The following is an 18,511-nucleotide window of genomic DNA, read 5'->3' as shown; positions in this document are numbered from 1 at the left end:
TAATCTTGTGAATTACTAATCAATGAATGATAATAAAGAATTTAAGTGTGTCGTACTAGGGGCAATGTAACCGTAGGACCCTGCGATCGCCGACATGCACTCTGACCCTCTAACGTGTGCCAAGAACTTGGCCAACCCAAAGTCGGCGACGTGTGCCTTGCAGCTCGAGTTTAGCAGAATGTTGTTCGACCTCACCTCTTGGTGAAGGATCATCAGGCAACAGTCGTCGTGCAGCTAGCACAAGCCTTTGGCGGCTTCGACCGCGATCTTGTACCTCAAGTACCATCCAAGGAGCGCACCTTTCTTCCCATGCAGCGTCTCACCTAGGCTCCTGTTTTTCATGTACTCGTAGACGAGGAGATTGGCTTCTTTGTTCGAGCAGAATGCAAGGAGCCTCACGATGTTCCTTCTCTCGGGTGTCAAGGTTTTCTTGAGTGGATGGAATTTCGTGGTAAACTTAAGTAGTATTACTCGAGTGATCAAAAAGAGAAATGCTACCCTCCTGTTCATATGACAGAAATGTTTGTCACATCATAAGGTAAATTATACATGTCTCAGTATACATTTTTGGAGTCATTTAAAAAAGCGAAAATTTTAATTAACCCAAAGTGGGTGTATTTTTTCAAACGAGGACCCCAAGTGGACAATGTGTCAATGAAGGACCCAAAGTGCCCAAACCAGTCTCAAATAAGGACCTTGGCTTGCCGGCCGGCCAAATGTTCGTCGGCCGGCAAGCATGAGACATTTCTGGCACCGGAATAGGGGCAATTTTGTCTTTTTCTTTTCTTTTTCTTTTTTCCTCTTCCCCCTTATGGCCACCACTAGCGACGTCCGTCGGCCTCAGGTGAGGGCCGCCTTCTCCGATGTCGAGCGACGGCCGCTCTCGCCTGGGTGGGCGAGGGTGGCCCTTGCCGGCTGTCACGACCTACCCGAACCGGCCCCGCCGCCTATGTGGTTAGGCTAATGGACTGCTAAGTCTAAACCTAGCTCGAGCTCTCCCAAGCCCATACTAATTCGCGACCTAAGTTTAAGTTATTAACATGCAAATCAGTTTCATTTAGGAGTTGCCAGTAACCAGTTTTCGGTGGGTCGATTAGACACCCAAGCAAAGCACGGGAGAAATTCTTTACTTCTACGAACCAGAGATTCAATGGGTACGGAGACTTGGTTACACTAATTGACCAACTAGTGCCCTTTCGGTACCTAATCTTGCTCAATTCACCACCTAACGTGTTCACACTAATCGGGAGTCTCAAAATTCCATTCCTAACTAAGCTACGGGAAGCAGTAATTAATATCTAAACCTAACATGTATAATTGACCACATGCAAAATTAAATCAAACGCGCGATTCGAAGTGTGTGAACCGATCAACATGCAATAAAAAATGACACTAATCATGCAACAAGGGCAAGAAAAGCCAATTCCAAAGCCTGAATAAAATTTTTTTAATTTTCGAAAAATAATTTTTTTTAAAATTTTTTTTATATTAAGATAATAATAAAAATATTATGAAACAGACCGGGTCGGATCTCCACATCCGACCTGGATAATTTTTTTGAAAATTTTTTTTAAAATTTTTTTAAATATTAAAATAATAAGTAATATAAAAAATAAATATAAAAATCGGATCCGGGTCGGATCTCCACATCCGACCCGGATCGAGACTGACCCGGGCGCGCCGGCCCGGGTCCATGACCGAACCGGGCTCAAATCAACCGTTCCAAGATCGAAGCTTGGTTTGGGCATTTCGTTGAGCATTTGGTGTGCATTAAACTGCCCCAAATGGCTTCCTCGAGCCATATTCGTGGCCTTCAATCTCACTCCGTGTGTAATATCAAGTGGAACCAAAGTATCAAGGTTATATTATCACGTGCAAAGAACAAGATTAGCTAGAAATCACAACCTAAAACGCACAAAAACCAAGTTGGAATCGGCCTCCAATATGTGGGTTCGGGCTGCTTTTGCAAATCTGGGTTTAAACCCAGGTCAAGCAAACCTGTTGCATGCCCAGGTTTAAGCCCCGACACTCATCACGTGAAAGATCTATGGGAAACATCACTTCATCCGAAAGAATATACGTAACATCTACTTTTAAATGAGACAAACATCATGGAGAATGATCAAGTGAACACGTCGAAACAACCTCTCCAAGAAGCATACACGCGTGGTTCATAATGACTAGCCATGAATCAATGTGGGTTAGCTTGGCTTTTTACTCAAGTTGCAAGCGATCTCATGGTTCACACGGGGCTTCAAAGACCAAACCAAGTGGATCTCAGCATAATTTGTGCACCCATATAACATTCATCAAGCTCACGAAGGTAGAAAACGCATGCAAAGAGGAGTAGCAAGTCAAACATATAGGGCTCATGAAGGGGCTCCAACACTGAAGAAAAATTCCAGCCTCAGAAGTCAGTTCTCTGGGCTGGTTTTCTCTTGATTTTTCATGACTAAAGCATGTTCAAAATTGAACAAAAATACATGTAGGATACTCACCTTGCTTCCTAGCTTCTCTTTGAAGTATCCCTTGGCCGAGGGAACCAAAAACTTGTCTTCCAAGGGCGCGGGGAAATAGGCTTCTTCAAACTGGAATATGAGATCTGCAAAGAAAGAACTGACAACGAAGGTTTTTGTTGGTCTCCAAAACCAGAATCAACGACCTCTTTTTCTGACTAATTTGACACCAAACCAAACTATATGTATTCTAGTTTAATTTCCAAGTCAAGGGTATCCTCATATATTCCTCATGTCTCTCAAAAACTCCCACTTTCCCTCACCAGTAACCGTCTGACTTCAACACTTAAAATTTCTGGGTCTCTCTTGACCCGAGAATGGGCTGCTTTTCGAGGGGAATTTGGGTGGCGTCCCGACATCCATTTGGGACGTGTGACCTATGGTTGGAAAGATCTTTGAATTTAGTTCCACTCTCTAGTTTAAGGTTTTGGATAATTTTGGCTCGGAGTTCACGAAAATCTCCCTTTTCTCTCCAAAAGCCAGTCTGGAACTTTTTTGGGTTGATTCTGTTTGAGTTGCGTCTGAGGATGAGTTTTTTTGGAACGACCGTCCACCCCCTCCTCTTGTCTCATCCCTTTCTTTTTATCCCGCAAAAGAACGTGCTTCAGAGATCCTATCCACCGAATCCAACCAGATTTTTAGCCCGTGATTGCCCACTTACCAAGCCTGCAAACCGAGTCTCTTCACCAACTCTCGACTCCAAAATCATCATACTTTGCAGCTGTTGAGTGAGCAGGTTTGACTGAGATTATCACGTGCCTTCAGCAGCCTATCCCCGGCAAATTTTTGTCCACTTGCACTCCTAATGATGGTCTCACTCCTCGGCCAGAGTTCACGCTGATCGGCTGGCTGAGTAGGATATGGTGGGGCCACAAAGTTGGCTACTCAGCAGCCTCGAATTGAGACCAAATCGTGGACCGGTTTTTGGAAGTTGATTTAAGTGCTTTAATCCATTAATTTGGTCGGAATTTTTGATCAGTTTGAAATTTGAAGTATATTAGTTTAAGATGATAATCATAATTTGCAATTTTCCATGCCCAATTTTGCAGGAAAGTCCCTCAAAATTAGCCATTTTCTTGCCCGAAAATGCCCGATTTGAGCCAATTTAGTCCTTTTGGCTTGATCTGATCAATTTTACCTTGCCCATTTTCAATTTCAAGCTTGATTAGGGGTAAAAATGATGATTTAAGGGCTTGGGGGCAAATTTTACAAATTTTGCGATTTGGTCCCCCAACTTTTGGCAATTGCATTTTGGCCCCAACTTGCTGGTTCATTTGCAATTTGATCCCTCAGATCTCGGCTAGCTACACTCGAATCCTTAGCCCTTGCTCTTCCATTTTTTTAAGTAGAATAATTCGAAAATATTTTTGTGGAAAAACAAGTTCCAATTTTTCGAAAATGATTTTTGGGCAAAAAAAAATTAGGTGTCAACACCGGCGTCGGGCGAGGGTGGCCCTTGCCTGGGCTGGGAAGGTCGTTCCTCACCAAGGGCAACCTATGCCCTCGCCAGATCCGGCGAGGCCAAGGGTGGCCCTCGTCGGATCTGGCAAGGGCGAGGGCGAGGGAGACCCTCGCCAGACACCGGCGAGGCCGAGGGTGGCCCTAGCCGCAACCCTCGCCAGCCCAGGTGAGGGCGGCCCTCGCCGGATCTGGTGAGGGCGAGGGCGGCGGGCGACCCTCGCCCGCCCAGGCGAGGGCAACCCTTGCCCGATGTCGACGAGGGCGGCCGTCGCCCGACGCCGGTGAAAGTGGCCCTCGCCTGAGGCCACCGGCGGTGGCCACAAGGGGAAGAGAGAAAAAGAAAGAAGCAAAAAGAAAAAAAAAGAAAGAAAAAGAAAAGAAAAGGACAAAATTGCCCCTATTTCGGAGTCGGAAATGTCTCACACTCGTCGGCTGGTGAGCCGAGGTCCTTATTTGAGACTGGTTTGGGCACTTTGGGTCCTTCATTGACACATTGTCCACTTGGGGTCATCTTTTGAAAACACCCACTTTGAGTTCTTAATTGAAATTTTCCCTTTAAAAAAATTAAGATATCATTAATGTGACCTCAAAAGAAATTGTGAATATTGGACGGTTTTATCATCACCCAGCCCCTATTGCGAAGTAGACAATCAGAAAGTAAACATAATCGCATTAAGAGAACCAAGAAAAAAATGTGAAACTCCAATCATAAATGCATGCATGTGGAAGGGAAAGTAAAGAAAATAAGGAAAGAAAAAGAACACGAGGACAGAAAAATCACGTAAGTTTGCATGGTAATCAACCTCCATATGCGTGTCCAAGAATGAGCTTTGATATAGCAATTCCTTAATCGAAATTCTTAGGGTTAATAACGCAAACAATCTCTGAATTTTGGCCCAATGTGCAATGTGGCTTATAAACTTTTAATTTGTTCAATGTGGTCCTTAGACTGTTGGTACATGTTCAATTTAGTCGACTATATAAAAGTTTATGAACATGAAGAAAAAGTTTATGAATCACATTAAACAAATTAAAAGTTCAGGGACGACATTACACATATAATTAAAGTTAGAGAACTACATTGAACAAATCAAAAGTTCAACGACAATAAGAATTTGAGAAAACAACACAATGGTCCCTAAACATTGGCCTCTATATCTCAAATTCTTATATTAAAGTCAGTGGATGGCAATAGCAAAAGGGTGAAAATACAGTCCACAAAATTTCATTTCATGTTTTCATTGAGGTAGAGATTTGGTAGGTAAGTTCTTAATTTTTATATCTTTTATTTTTATTTTTTGGTATTACAGTTGATAGGTGATCTTTAAGACTAATTTTGTTTTTAAATATCTTTATCAAGTTGGAAAATAGATACTTGCCATTGTTCTCATTGTCAATTTTCAAACTAAAATTAAAAGTTTGATTTTACATTTGACCATCAACAAAAATTCTTCAATGATAATATATCGATGAACATTGATGTAGACAAAATTACAAAGACTTGGAAGTGATGATTTGCTTTTACAAATAAATTTGAAAATGATAATTATTATTTAGCACTCTCAACGCTTGAGTCTTGTGTAATCAGTATGGGTAAAATAAAAAAATATATATGTACCATCTAATTATAAATTAACTTACATATTTTCACAATAAAATTGAGTTTTCTACTAATGAGTTTGAATTTCCACGTAAAGTGTTTGATAAATCACTTATTGGCTAAATAAAAAAGAAACTATCTTAAATTAAGTATTGTAGTGAATCTAACTAACTAACAAATTAATGTACTTTATATTCATAATCAATCAACATCTCATTTGATATACCCTTACTACGGCAGCCAAACAAGATCTCTGGAAAATTTCACATTTTCACAAAAATGTAAATGTCTAAGCAATTTTGCATTTATGGCTTGGACATTGCAAGCATAAATAGGTAGGTTCACTTGACTTAACCAAAGTGCAATTTAGGCCGTTCACAATAAACACTGTTATGGAGCTAAATAGGCCGTCGAAAAGGGCCCTTCCATAGGATTAATACATCAACTTTCTTAAATATTTTTAATTTCCTATAGCGAGATATTTAAGACTATCTTTGATAATATGACTCAAATATATGCCTAATCTACCATTGATATCTAATTATTGGATCGTCCACTTACTGGTAAAGAATTAATTGATCTTAAAATAAAAATCAGTCAAATCAAGTATATTTTGCTTATTTCAAGTGTGAAATGATACGAATAAGACTTGTTCATTTGACCTCCTTTTTTTTGTGGCTTTTTTGAGCGTAACTTTTTACTTGCTTTAGAGTGATATAATATGGAAAATGCTTAGGTGACTGCACCATTACATTCCCAAGGAAACCAGCAGACTTTTTTGTCCAATTATCTTGGGAGACAATTCCCATAAACAACAAAATTTTAATAAAAGTAAGTTTAAAAGAAAACCTAATATTATTAATGACCAAAATTCAGATAATCACAAATATGGAAATGATGTCTTTTTGCAAACAATAGGCTAACTTGGGTTTCCTGTTTATCTTAACGAATATAAAAAATTTGAAAAAAATCCAATATAAATATGTATATAATTTACATATTGGATGTTTAATTTTATTTATTTATGGAATCTTAAATCTTATTTATTTTTATTTCGGTCACTATCTAAATTTTGCAGTCAATTACCCCCACAGTTTTATTTATTTTAGTCATTACCTAAATTTTGCAGTTAATAACCCCCACGGTTTTCTTTTATAATGTTGTTAGGTTTATTTTTTTAAAGGGTTAATACAACGAAAAACCCTAAACTGGTACACTTGTGACAAATTTACCCAAAACTAATTTTTTGACCGTGAAAATCCCCAAACTAGTACACCCGTGGCAAATTTACCCAAAACTAATTTTTTAACCTCAAAAAACTCCAAACTAGTACATATGTAACAAATTTACCCTAAACTGGTACATCTATGACAAATTTACCCTCTGTTAACTTCCATCAAGTCCACATGGAAATCCATGGGGTTAATACCACGAAAAACCCCAAATCGGCCACTGACGGAGGGTAAATTTGTTACAAGATTATCAATTTGAGGTAAATTTGTCACATGTGTACCAGTTTGAAGTTTTTTGTGGTAAAAAAATTAGTTTGAGGTAAATTTGTCATGGGTGTACCAGTTTGGGGTTTTTCGTGGTTAAAAAATTAGTTTAGGGTAAATTTGTCACATGTGTACCAGTTTAGGATTTTTCATGGTCAAAAAATTAGTTTGGGATAAATTTATCACAAATGTACCAGTTTGGGGTTTTTCGTGGTCAAAAAATTAATTTGGGGTAAATTGTCACAAAAGTACCAATTTAGGGTTTTTCGTGCTATTAACCCTTTTTTAAAATATCGCACACATGCAAAAGCAATTATTTTCTACGGCAAATCAGTATCCGGTTACCTGTCATAAACAAAATAAAATTAACGGTTAAAGTTGCACTGTCACTTAGCAAAAGTAACGAGATTGTTACGCAAGCAAAGTCCTTTTTTTTATTATATATATATATCTAATATACATATATTGGTTGGGGTTTCTTATATAGTTAAAGCCATTAATCACTTTCATCCAAAACCCTAGAAACTTTCTTCCTCTTTCCCATGGCATCTCCTCCTCCGCATTCCGACTCGAAAATAGCAGTCATGGGCTACCCCGCTCCTCACCTCCTTTGAGGGGACATCAGCCGGGTGAACACGCATCCGACTTTCCACACCGTCCCCACCCACCTCAATCGCACACCCTTTTTCCAATTCGTAGCCACAAAGCAGAATGTCTGACGGATGGATGCTGGACGCATCGGACATGTGGAATCTTTGTGTCACGTTGACTGCCGTGTTGATATGTTTTATAGTGTCACTAGTTTTTGCCATCTTCCTTTGCATCCTCATTGGACCTGATTACCCAATATTGAAAGTCGTCGGGCTGACTATGTCCAATCTCACAGTCACCGCATCCACCGAGGCTACTTGGATTAACTGCCCTCTTGGTGGAGAAATCGGATATTCACGGAAACTTGTTGTTCCGTGAAGTCGAGTGCTTCCTCTATTACCATTGAGACACAACGCAACCCTTGGCATTAGCATCAACGGAGCCATTTGTGCTGTGGGCTACCGACAAGATGTGATAAAGGCAAAGATGATGATAGAGAGGCTCAAGGAGGCGGTGGTTGAGGACATGGATTGAGAGCGGAGGTCAATTGGGACAGTGGCCGTCGAGTTGGGCCTGACAATGTGGGGCATGCACGTGCTTGGGACATGGTGGAAGAAGGGCTATGGTCGCATTGAAACTTATTGCGAGAACTTGAGGGTTGCGAATTCTATAGAGTAAGGAAGCTTAGTGACCAGTGATAATTTATTCACCAACGATAATCCTCCGTCCAATAATCTTCCGTCGTGCGTTTATAATGATGTTATTTGAATCAATCCACAACCCCACACTACGGAGCTGCTATTGATATTAAGGTTTATGAGCCCGCCTTGAGCTCTTTTTAGCCATAATGGTCCTTTACTTTTTCATCCATTATTTAGTGATCTATGATTTTTTTTTTTGCTTCTATTTTTTTTATAGGATTCCAAATTATTGCTAGTGACTATGCTTCCCTCCCCCTTAGAATTCACAAAATCAACCCTCAAGTTGTCGCAGTGAGTTTTAACGCGGTCGTAGCCCTTCTTCCACCATGACCCAAGCATGTACTTGCCCCGCATCTTCAAGCCAAAATCGATGACCATTGTCCTATGGACCTTCGCTCTCAATCCATGTCCTCAACCATTACCTGCTCGAGCCTCTCCATCGTTATCTTCACCTTTATCACAGTCGTGTTCTCAGCCTGCGGCATGAATAACTCCACTGACACTAATGCAAAGGGTTGCGTTGACTCCCAGTAGTAGTAGACGAAGCACTCAACCCCATGGAACAAGTTAACGTAAATATCTAGTTTTTTTTTTTTTATCAAGAGGGCGGCTTTTTAAGTAGCCCCGGTGGACGTAGTGACTATGAGATTGAACACAGTCAACTTGGCGACTTTCAATGTGGGGTAATAAGGCCCAATGAGGAGGCAAAGGAATATGGTGAAAACTAATAACACTATGAAACAGATCAACACAATAGTCAGCGCAACACAAAGAATCCATGCATTCGATGTGTCCAAAATCCATCTGTTGGACATTCTGCATCGTGGTTGTGGATTAAAAATGGGGTCGTGCGACTGAGTCGGGTGGGGATGGTAAGGAAAGTTGGATGCGTATTCACTCTGCTGATGTCCACTTGGCAAAGGCCGAGGAGTAGGAGCAGTCCATGATTGTTGTTTTCTAGTCGAAATGCGTGGGAGGAGATGACATGGAAAGAGGCAGAGGGTTTTCTAGGGTTTTGGATGAAAATGAAAATTGGCTTTAACTGTATAACATACATTGGCCAAATAATGTATATTAAATATATAAAAAATGGAATTTGTTTGCATAACAGTACTGTTGCTTTCACTGAGCGACAGTGCAACTTGAACCAGTTATTTTATTTTATATATGACGAGCAACCAGATACTTATTTGTTGTTGAAAATAATTTCTTTTGCATGTGTGCAATTTTTAAAGAAATAAACCCAACAACATTATTCAGAAAAAGAAACATGGGGTAATTAAATGCAAAATTTAGATGGTGAAATATTGATTCCAAATAAAATAAATAAAATTTAAGAGTCCATAAATAAAGAAAATTAAATTTTCAATATGCAAATTATATACATATTTATATTGGAATTTTTTCAAAAGAAAATTATTCGTTAAGACACGCAGGAAACTTACTTAGGTTTCGTTCGTTTCGCGAAAAATAAGTGATTTGAAAAATATTTTCCAAAAAATTAATTGGATACACCATTATGATATAACACGACGGGAATAGTCAATTCTAATCTAATAATACGAGAAGGCTAGCCTTCGTATTTCATCCTTATAATTATCAAAATTTTAATAGTTTTTTTCTTTAGATTTTTTCAATTTTTTAATTATGAAATTACAGTGATTAACCCATCTGCTTGCCTGCAAACAAATTTAACCAAATAGTATATATATATATGTTTCCTCACAATGTATTTTAATTATTTATATTGAGAGTTTTCAATTCTTTATATATGTGGGTATATAAGAGTGAAATGAAAATAGGAGGTGTTAGTCATAAGAAGAACTCTCATTTATACATATTCATAGAGCTCTCTAGACATTGAGGTTTAGAGGTAATGTCGAGTTGGAACCAACGATCCCCATTCGCCGGATCTCCATTCGACATGGATTCTCCCAAACCCTTACTTAACGTCACCCCTTACTTCACGTGACGTTGAGATATTCAATTTCGATTAACCCTAAGGCTGCGTTTGGTCATCCGAATTTTTATCCAGGATCGGATTGGATAGGATACGATATGAAATACAAAGGATTTGATATATCCTATCTATTATTTAGTAAATCGCACTAATAAAGCCGGTATTTTAACATATTACCATATACATTATTTGCTATGAACGTTATATCAGTGTAAATGAACTTAAAAATTATACAAACGGAGCTAATAAAAATTTCTCATGACACTCTTGCCTATTTCATTTTTATTTATTTTTTATTATTTTCCCTCTCTTTTTTAATTATTTTCGTTTTTATTTCTTCCCCTTCCATCATTCTCTAATAAAATTTTATTAAATAGTAAACTATACAAATATGCCTAAAATATGTAATACATATAAATACTAAATGTGTATATATATAATTTATATCATAAGATAGAAAGAAATTTAAATATATAAATAAAAATAAGAATAAATAAAAACGAATTTATTGCTGTTTTTTTGTTATTTAGAATTTTTTATATTAAAATTGAAATATTATTTATATTCAAATATTATTTTAATTTTATTAATTTAACAAGTTTGTTATTCGAGAAAGATAACTTTTATATTATGGATATTAAAAATTCTATCACCTTTATCCCACCTCCCCCATGGAATAATTTTATACGTGTTATATCCCTCATATATCCGACTTTATTATATCTTGAGCAGCCACCAAACACGGAATAGGATAATTTATCCTATCTTGAATTTTATCCCGACTACCAAACGTAGCCCAAGAGAATTTTATATAAAAAGTTGTCACTAACCTATTGGGGTTGGCTAGAAACCAAGTGAGCTATAAGAATATACGTCACTCTATACGCAACTAGAGATTTAAGATTAGGGACTTGATTATATTAGTTATCTAAATAATGCATTTTCTACACCTAAACTTAATCATTTGTCAATTAAGTGTCACATGCAGTTTTCTTATTCAATAATGAGTCCTAAAGTTATAGTCCGCTGTCGCGACCGAACTCCCGAGCCCTTTTTTAAACGACATGCAAAAAGGGAGGGGCTCGCCTGGTACGTGCTAAGTCTAGGTTCGGGACTTAACTCGGGCTCTCCCAAGCCCATACCATATCGCGACTTAGGGTTTAAGTTTTTAACATGCAAGTGGTTTATATCGAGGAGTCGCCACTAATCGATTTGGGGTGGGTCGATTAGAAACCCAAATAGGGTGATGGGAGAATCACCCTATTCCTACGAACCAGAGATTAAATGAGTTCGGGGACTTGGTTACACTAGTTGGATAACTAATGCCCTTTCGGTACCATTTTACCCTATTCATTTCTGAAAACATTTGTCAGGCAATTTGGATTGATTTTAGGACCTTTCTCCTAATATGTGAGGTGATCAAGCGAGTGCATAATCAGGAACGATTAGCAGTCAGGAACACAACAATGCATGCAGCCTAAGGTTCTAACCTTAACTAAGTCAGATGACATTCAAAAACACAACGCTCATGCAATTGTATTAAAAACATGCATAACAATACAGCGATAATAAACATAACATGCAAAATATTACCGCGCAATCTCAAGTTTGTCTAATTTAAACAAGACAAAAATATGCATAATAATATCACATTAGATTAAACATTTAGAATATATCAATCAAATTTTTAAAATTTTTTTTTTTTTCGAAAAAAAAAATAAAAAAAAATTAATAATAATAATAATAATACAAAAGAAAAGAAAAAGAAAAAAAGAAAAAAAAATAATAATTTTTTTTAAAATTTTTTTTAAAATAAAATAAAATAATAATATAATATTAACACCGGGTCAGGCGGATCCGGCCTCGAACCGACCGGGTCAACGGATCCGACCCGTCCGTTGACCCGGTCGGATCGGTCAATTCGATCGGCCTGAACCGACCCGAGTCAACGGATCCGACCCGGTCGTTGACCCGGCCTGAACTATGATCCGGGTCGGTCGAACCGACCCGAAGTCAACTGGATCCGACCCGGCGTTGATTGGTCGGATCTGTTGATTCGGCCGAATCCGACCCGAACAAACAGATCCGCGGGGAGTGGCGCGGCGAGGCCAAAATTGGCCGTCCGCCGTGCCGACCCAGCCGGGCCGCCGCCCTAGTCGCCCGACCAGGACCGCCTCGGCCGTGCCACTCACCCGAACCGCCATCGGACCACCGTTCGCCGGCCGGCGATGGAACAAAACCGGCGTGGTTGAGGCATTTCGTCGAACGCTTGGCGGGCGCGTGGAAAAAACGGGGGATTCCGACCTCCTCCGGCGATCCGGTCGGCTCGGCGGCTTGGGTTTGCTTCGGACGGTGAGCGAGGGACCGGGACCGACGCCAGGTATGGGCCGGGATTCGAGCGAAACGGCCGGCGCGAGTCCCGGCCAAACCGAGGCAAAAACAGGGGAAAACAGGGGGCCTTCTCGGCCGAGGGGGCTCACCTGGCCGACGGCGCTGTCTGGATGGCCTCCGGCAGTCCGGCGGCGTCGACGACCGCCGCCGGTTCTTCTTTAGCTCCGGCGTGGCCTCGGTTTCCTTTCTCTCTCTCTATTCTCTCTCGTGTTCTCTCTCTCGGTCTCTCTCGTGTTTCGCCGACCGGGGCTCTCTCTCTCTCACCGTGTCACCGCTGCCGGCGGCTCGGCGGCGAGGATGGATGATCGAGGCGCGGTGCGAGCACGGCGGTCGCCGGAAGAGCTCTCGGTCTCTCCGTCTCTGTTTTTTCTGGAAAGTGGCCGACCGGGACTCTCTCTCTCTCTCTGGCTTTTATAGGCGGCGACGACGCGTCTCTCTGCCTCTCTGCGTCGGCGTGACGACGGCCTGCACCGGCCTACGCCACGCCACGACTTTCGTGGCCATTGCAGGCCGGTGCAGAGCAGAGCAGGGGGGGTCGGTGCCGAGAGGGTGCAGAGAACCGAGAGGGAGGAGGGGATAAGGGAGAGAGGAATGGGGAGGACGGGATCGCCATTAATGCGATCCCATCGGTGTGCTCATCCGGCTCTCTTCTCGCCGTGCATAAATGACGGCGAGAAGCGGCGTCACGCGTGCTGGCCACGCCTCCGTCGCGAGCAGGGAGAACAAGGTGGCGAGAGAAGCGACCGGCGCAGGGAAGAGAAGGAAAGGAAGGCTGGGCCGGGCAAGCCCGGCCGCGGGGGGAGAAAAAAAAGAAAAGGAAGTGGGCTGGGCCCGCGCGAAAGGAAAAAAAAAGAAAAAGGAAAAGGGGCCGGGCCCGGAAAAAAAAAAAAAAAAAAAAAGAAATGGGCCGGGTCGGCCCGACCCGACTCCGGCCCGACTCGATTTTTTTTTTTTTTTTTAAATTTTTGTTTAAAATTTAAGAAAATATGCTCTAATAGGCCCTATTAATTCACATATGCCTAATGTCTATATGCAATGCATTTAAATAGAAATATTTTTTTGTTTTAGGAATTAAAGAAAATTAATTCCTAAATTTTGTGTAATTAATTTTGGACAAATCAAAAATAGGTGTCAACACCGCCTCTCTGAAGGTGAGCTCGCAGAGATTGAGCTCAGCAGAGGTTACGTTCAAAGATAAAACGGCACCTAAATTTGGCCCATGCATGCTCAATGAATGTTATTTTTGGCGAGACCAGAGTCCCATTTTTATGATGCGATATAAGATGATGCATGCTAAAGCAAATAAAAACATACCTGGGGCTACTTACCTTGCCGAAGGGTAGAGTAATTCCAGATGGTTGATATTGTGTGTCGAGGACTCGAACCTGTCTTCGGTCGCCTTGACGAAAAAATGGTTTGTCTAGGACCCGAACCTATCTTCGGTCGCCTTGACGGGGATTGTTTTTGTCTGTCTAGGACTCGAACCTTTCTTCGGTCGCCTTGACTGACTGGATTTTGTTTTGATAAAGTACCTGGGGGTCCTCGCCCGAGGATTTGATGGTTTGCCTGGTGGGTCCTCGCCAGCAGGTCTTGAAAAGGCTCAAACGATGAGCACCTGGGGGTCCTCGCCCGAGGATTTGTTGGTTTGCCTCGTGGGTCCTCGCCAAGAGGTCTTGAAAAGCTCAAACGATGAGCACCTGGGGGTCTCGCCCGAGGATTTGTTGGTTTGCCCGGTGGGTCCTCGCCAAGCGGGTCTTGAAAAGCTCAAACGATGAGCACACCGGGGTCCTCGCCCGAGGATTTGATGTGAACATGGGGGGCCCCATGCTCGCGAGGGTGAACAACGGGGTCAATCCGATGTTCGCTCAGAGGGTGAACAACGGGTCAATCCGATGTTCGTGAGGGTGAACAAAAGGGGTCAATCCGATGTTCAATTGGTGAACAACGGTCAATCCGATAGCCGGTTGGTGAACAACTGGGTCACTCCGATGTTCGAGAGGGTGAACAACGGGTCAATCCGATGTTCAATTGGTGAACAACGGATCACTCCGATGTTCGAGGGTGAACAACGAGGTCACTCCGATGTTCAGAGGATGAACAACGGGGTCAATCCGATGTTCAAAGGGTACCATAACAATCGTAGGTACATGGATTTTTAGAATCAGGCATGGGTAAAATGTACTTACCTGGGCACGTTCCTGCCTCTTAAGGGCGTGTCTCCTGTCAGACGAGTTTTTCTTTGTACAAAGACATACGTATTCATCGGAGAAATAAACAACTGAGGCTATTCTTGAATATCGTATGAAATATCTTGACCAGCAAGTCAAGATGCTTTTCTTTTTCAAAGGAACACCCAATTTACCTTCTGGGTAGTTTGAAAAGAATTCTGATAAAATACCTGGGATTTCTTACCCGGAGGTTTGATGTATCATCTGCTGAATACCCGACCTTTTCGTGGCATCTCTTTGTGATGATAATGAGGGCTTCTCCACGCCCGAATTTTCGTGTTCTATCACCGGGGATTAGAACTCTAAGGCGCAAAAGCATGCTTGTGTCAATTCCACTTGGGAACGGAAGAAATTTTTGTGACATCTTTGGAGACGCTCCAAAGGTCATATGTTCTTTGAGTCTTTGAAAATATTTTACCTGTCAAAGAGAGTTAGCGCAAACATGCATGCATTCATCAAGGATAGACAAGCTATGCTATTCCAGAATGCGCATTTGAAAGTTCATGCATGATAATTTTGCCATGCTCATCACCAAACATCCACCGAGGGTAAATCAAGACAATTTTCGCTTGGGAGGTGGACTTCTCAAGATGTTGAACGAGGGATTCTCAGTCAGAAAGGACTTTCCACTCGCTCTCGTTGAAAAGGGCTATTTGTCCCGTCCATTAATGCGGGAACATCGAAAACTCTCAATCGACCGTTATCACATCCGCAAGTGGTCTCGAGTTTTCTCGCAAGCGATGCACGACGCTAATCTCGAGAGGTCTTCTTCAGGGTCGTAATGTAGGCTTGGTCAATGGCTTAATGAAGGTGACTGTTCAAGTCAATGCCATGAAAGAAAATATTCTGCAATCAACTCCGGGTTTACAAGTCAAGAACCCTGCAAAACGAGATAGAAATAATCTTGCTCGCACTTCCTCGAGCGTTGTTTATAAACATTTGAAATTCCACGTTAATTCAAGTGTCCTAGTCAGAAGAGACTTCCTGAGGGACGTAACGTGGGCTCGGTTCACAGGTTGAGAAACGAAAGGATCGTTAGGCTCAAAAATGTGTGTAAGGGGGAGAGTTGGTGATCATCTTGGCATTGTCACCTGTCTTTTTCTTCATCATCAGGACTCTTTTGGAAAACTCCCTGGGTAATCCCTTGTTTTAGCTTCTTTGACAACTTTTTCTTGAGAAGCTTCTGCGTCCAGCATTTTCCTGGATACCATTCTATCTCTGTGACAGATCTTTGTCAAGACAGAGTTCCTAAAGTAGGAATTTGTATCGAAGAAGAACTCAAGTTTAACCCTTTGGGGTCGTCTTTTTCATCGTTTTTCTTCTTCTCCTTTTTCTTTTCTTTGATTTTTTATTCATGGGCATTGGCCTTGCTTTTACCAGGCACACTCGCTTTTTCATGCCCCTAGTTTTCAAAGATTTTATTGTCGCTTCTTTGGTATTGTCGGGACTAACCTAAACAAGCTTGAGCGAGAATAATGTTATTAGGCTCTTGGAGTCTTCATCTTGATTCGGTACTTTGGACCCGATGCTCAAGCCGTGGTGACTTTTGCCTTGCCCCGGTGTAGGGGATGATCACCAACCGGGTTGGTACGAAATGAAATCGCCGGCTCAATTGGGCTAGCAAGGGATATGAGTGTATGGGATAGAAGAAGAACCGCTCTTCGTCATCCTAGGGCACTTAAATTATTGTGAGAGTTCATCTGCAATAAAAACACTCAAAGATTAATGCAAATGAGAGCAAGAAAATTTCTATTCATCTTTTCACCTTGTGTGAGCTGTTGCAGCTGATGATCATAGAAAATTTTAGATATTACAAACTCCTCATCCTTCTTGTCTTGCTCATCACTGTTATCAATAAGATATTGGCATTTTGGACAGGCTTTAGTTTGCTGCTCCTCTCTTGACAAAGCCCTCTTAGCCTCGACTGTCCGGCCATCGATGGTGTGCTTGTCTTGGAAGACTCTTTCGAGGACCACCGGATCCGTGAAAACGACGAGGCCGAAGCCACGGGGGCGGTGACCGAAAAGGAGGGACGCTCTTCTTGCTCCCTTTGAATTTGAATCCTCCCAGAGATGCTGATTTACCTCAAGCTGCCCCAATGTGGGGTGGTTCTTGACAGGGGTAATTTAAAAAGAACCTTCAAGTGTATGGGCTCAAATGGTCAAGCAAAGGATTAATGGTAGTGTATGGGGCAGAGAAATGAACTGCCTCTCGTCATTTTGGCTACCGTACCTTATGCGAGAAATCCCTTTACCTTGTAGACATGAAACATTTTCGCTCATCTTGCAAGGATTTGGTACGTGAGAATGTGTATAGACTAAGGATTGCCTCTCATCATCCTGAGACACCTCGTTCAATACATCGGAGCAGTTCGATACCATACGTCGAATTGTCCAGATTTTCACAGGGAATTGGTGAATTAAACAGGTAAAATTACCATGCGAAATTCTTTCCAAAAGACATGCAATGCACTTGAGGGAAGGTTAAGCATTTATTTGCTTTAACATGTTTCCTCCTTCTTTTGATTCTTTCAACTCTTAGAGTTTTAAGGGAAAGAAATACTTACCTACGCTGTAGCAGCGACGAGGTAAACCTGTAAAGCAATAAGAAAGACCGTGTCAATGAACGGCTCTTTGAGGGAATAGGAATTGGGAACGATACAACATTACCCTTCGTGATTCCCCTCATTTAAGATTAAATTGACAACTCCTTGAGTTTTCTCGGATGTTGATAATTCCCTTCTGACAAAAACAGGAGTTTATGTTAGAAATGAGATGATTGAGGGTAAATTGAGAACGATACAAATTACCCTTCTTCCATTTTGCCTTCAAAGCTAGCAGAGTCTTTTCTCCTCTTTACTTTGTTCAGCCTTCTCTGACTCAGTCTGCTCTTCCATACTCTTGGTCTCGAAGCTTGAATGAAATCCTCTATAATTAGGGGTGCTCCCGAATAGAGGGTTCTACTTGTCGACGGATGCTTGTCAATGCGGCTCCGTGACGTCGGGAGTTTCTCGGGAATCATATGATTCCTGACATACACAGATATGTGCAATTGCTTGCATGGGGAACTTCGCAGCAAAGCTAATCTCTACTTTAAAGGTCTTTGACGAACATGGGCATGACTACCATCGAGACTTCTGTGGTTGTCAGGATCTGCCTTGACACCATTTTGTCATATGCAAAGTCCTTTCCAGCTACTTGTACCATGAGTGTTCTTTACTCAATTTTGTCCTATGTAAAAGGAAAAGATATGTCATTTCTATGCTAAAGTGGATGAACTTTAGGAACGAAATACACCCTTTTTGATGGACTGGGAGATCGCATGCCCCCTAGTCTACTCTTCTAATTAAGCACTTCTTCGTCATGTTTCATTCGAGAGGTCCCGACATTGGTGCTCTATCCGATTCGCTAGCACATCAGAGTCTAGCATGTTCCCCAGTTCATTATCTGCAAAAGAAAAGGGATGGAATGTCATTTCCAAAATTTGTTAAGGAATAAGACATACCTTTTCTTTCAAAAAGGGTAATCTTTTCTTGATCTGCCCCCGACTTTTGTACAAAATGATGTT

The 18,511-nt window shown here is 41.4% G+C and overlaps 1 pseudogene; it reads right to left on the bottom strand.

The window, feature by feature from the left end:
• The window catches only part of LOC130139804 (leucine-rich repeat receptor-like serine/threonine-protein kinase BAM3), a 45,259-nt pseudogene that overhangs the window by 4,018 nt on the left and 22,730 nt on the right, over positions 1 to 18,511 (bottom strand).

Source organism: Syzygium oleosum, unplaced genomic scaffold, assembly GCF_021117445.2.
Source record: "Syzygium oleosum isolate NSW1041296 unplaced genomic scaffold, Sole_v2.1 Sole_v2.13, whole genome shotgun sequence".
In the NCBI taxonomy this organism is placed as follows: Eukaryota; Viridiplantae; Streptophyta; class Magnoliopsida; order Myrtales; family Myrtaceae; genus Syzygium; species Syzygium oleosum.
The sequence above is the reverse complement of the archived record's forward strand: the minus strand, read 5'-3'. Positions and strand labels throughout refer to the sequence as shown.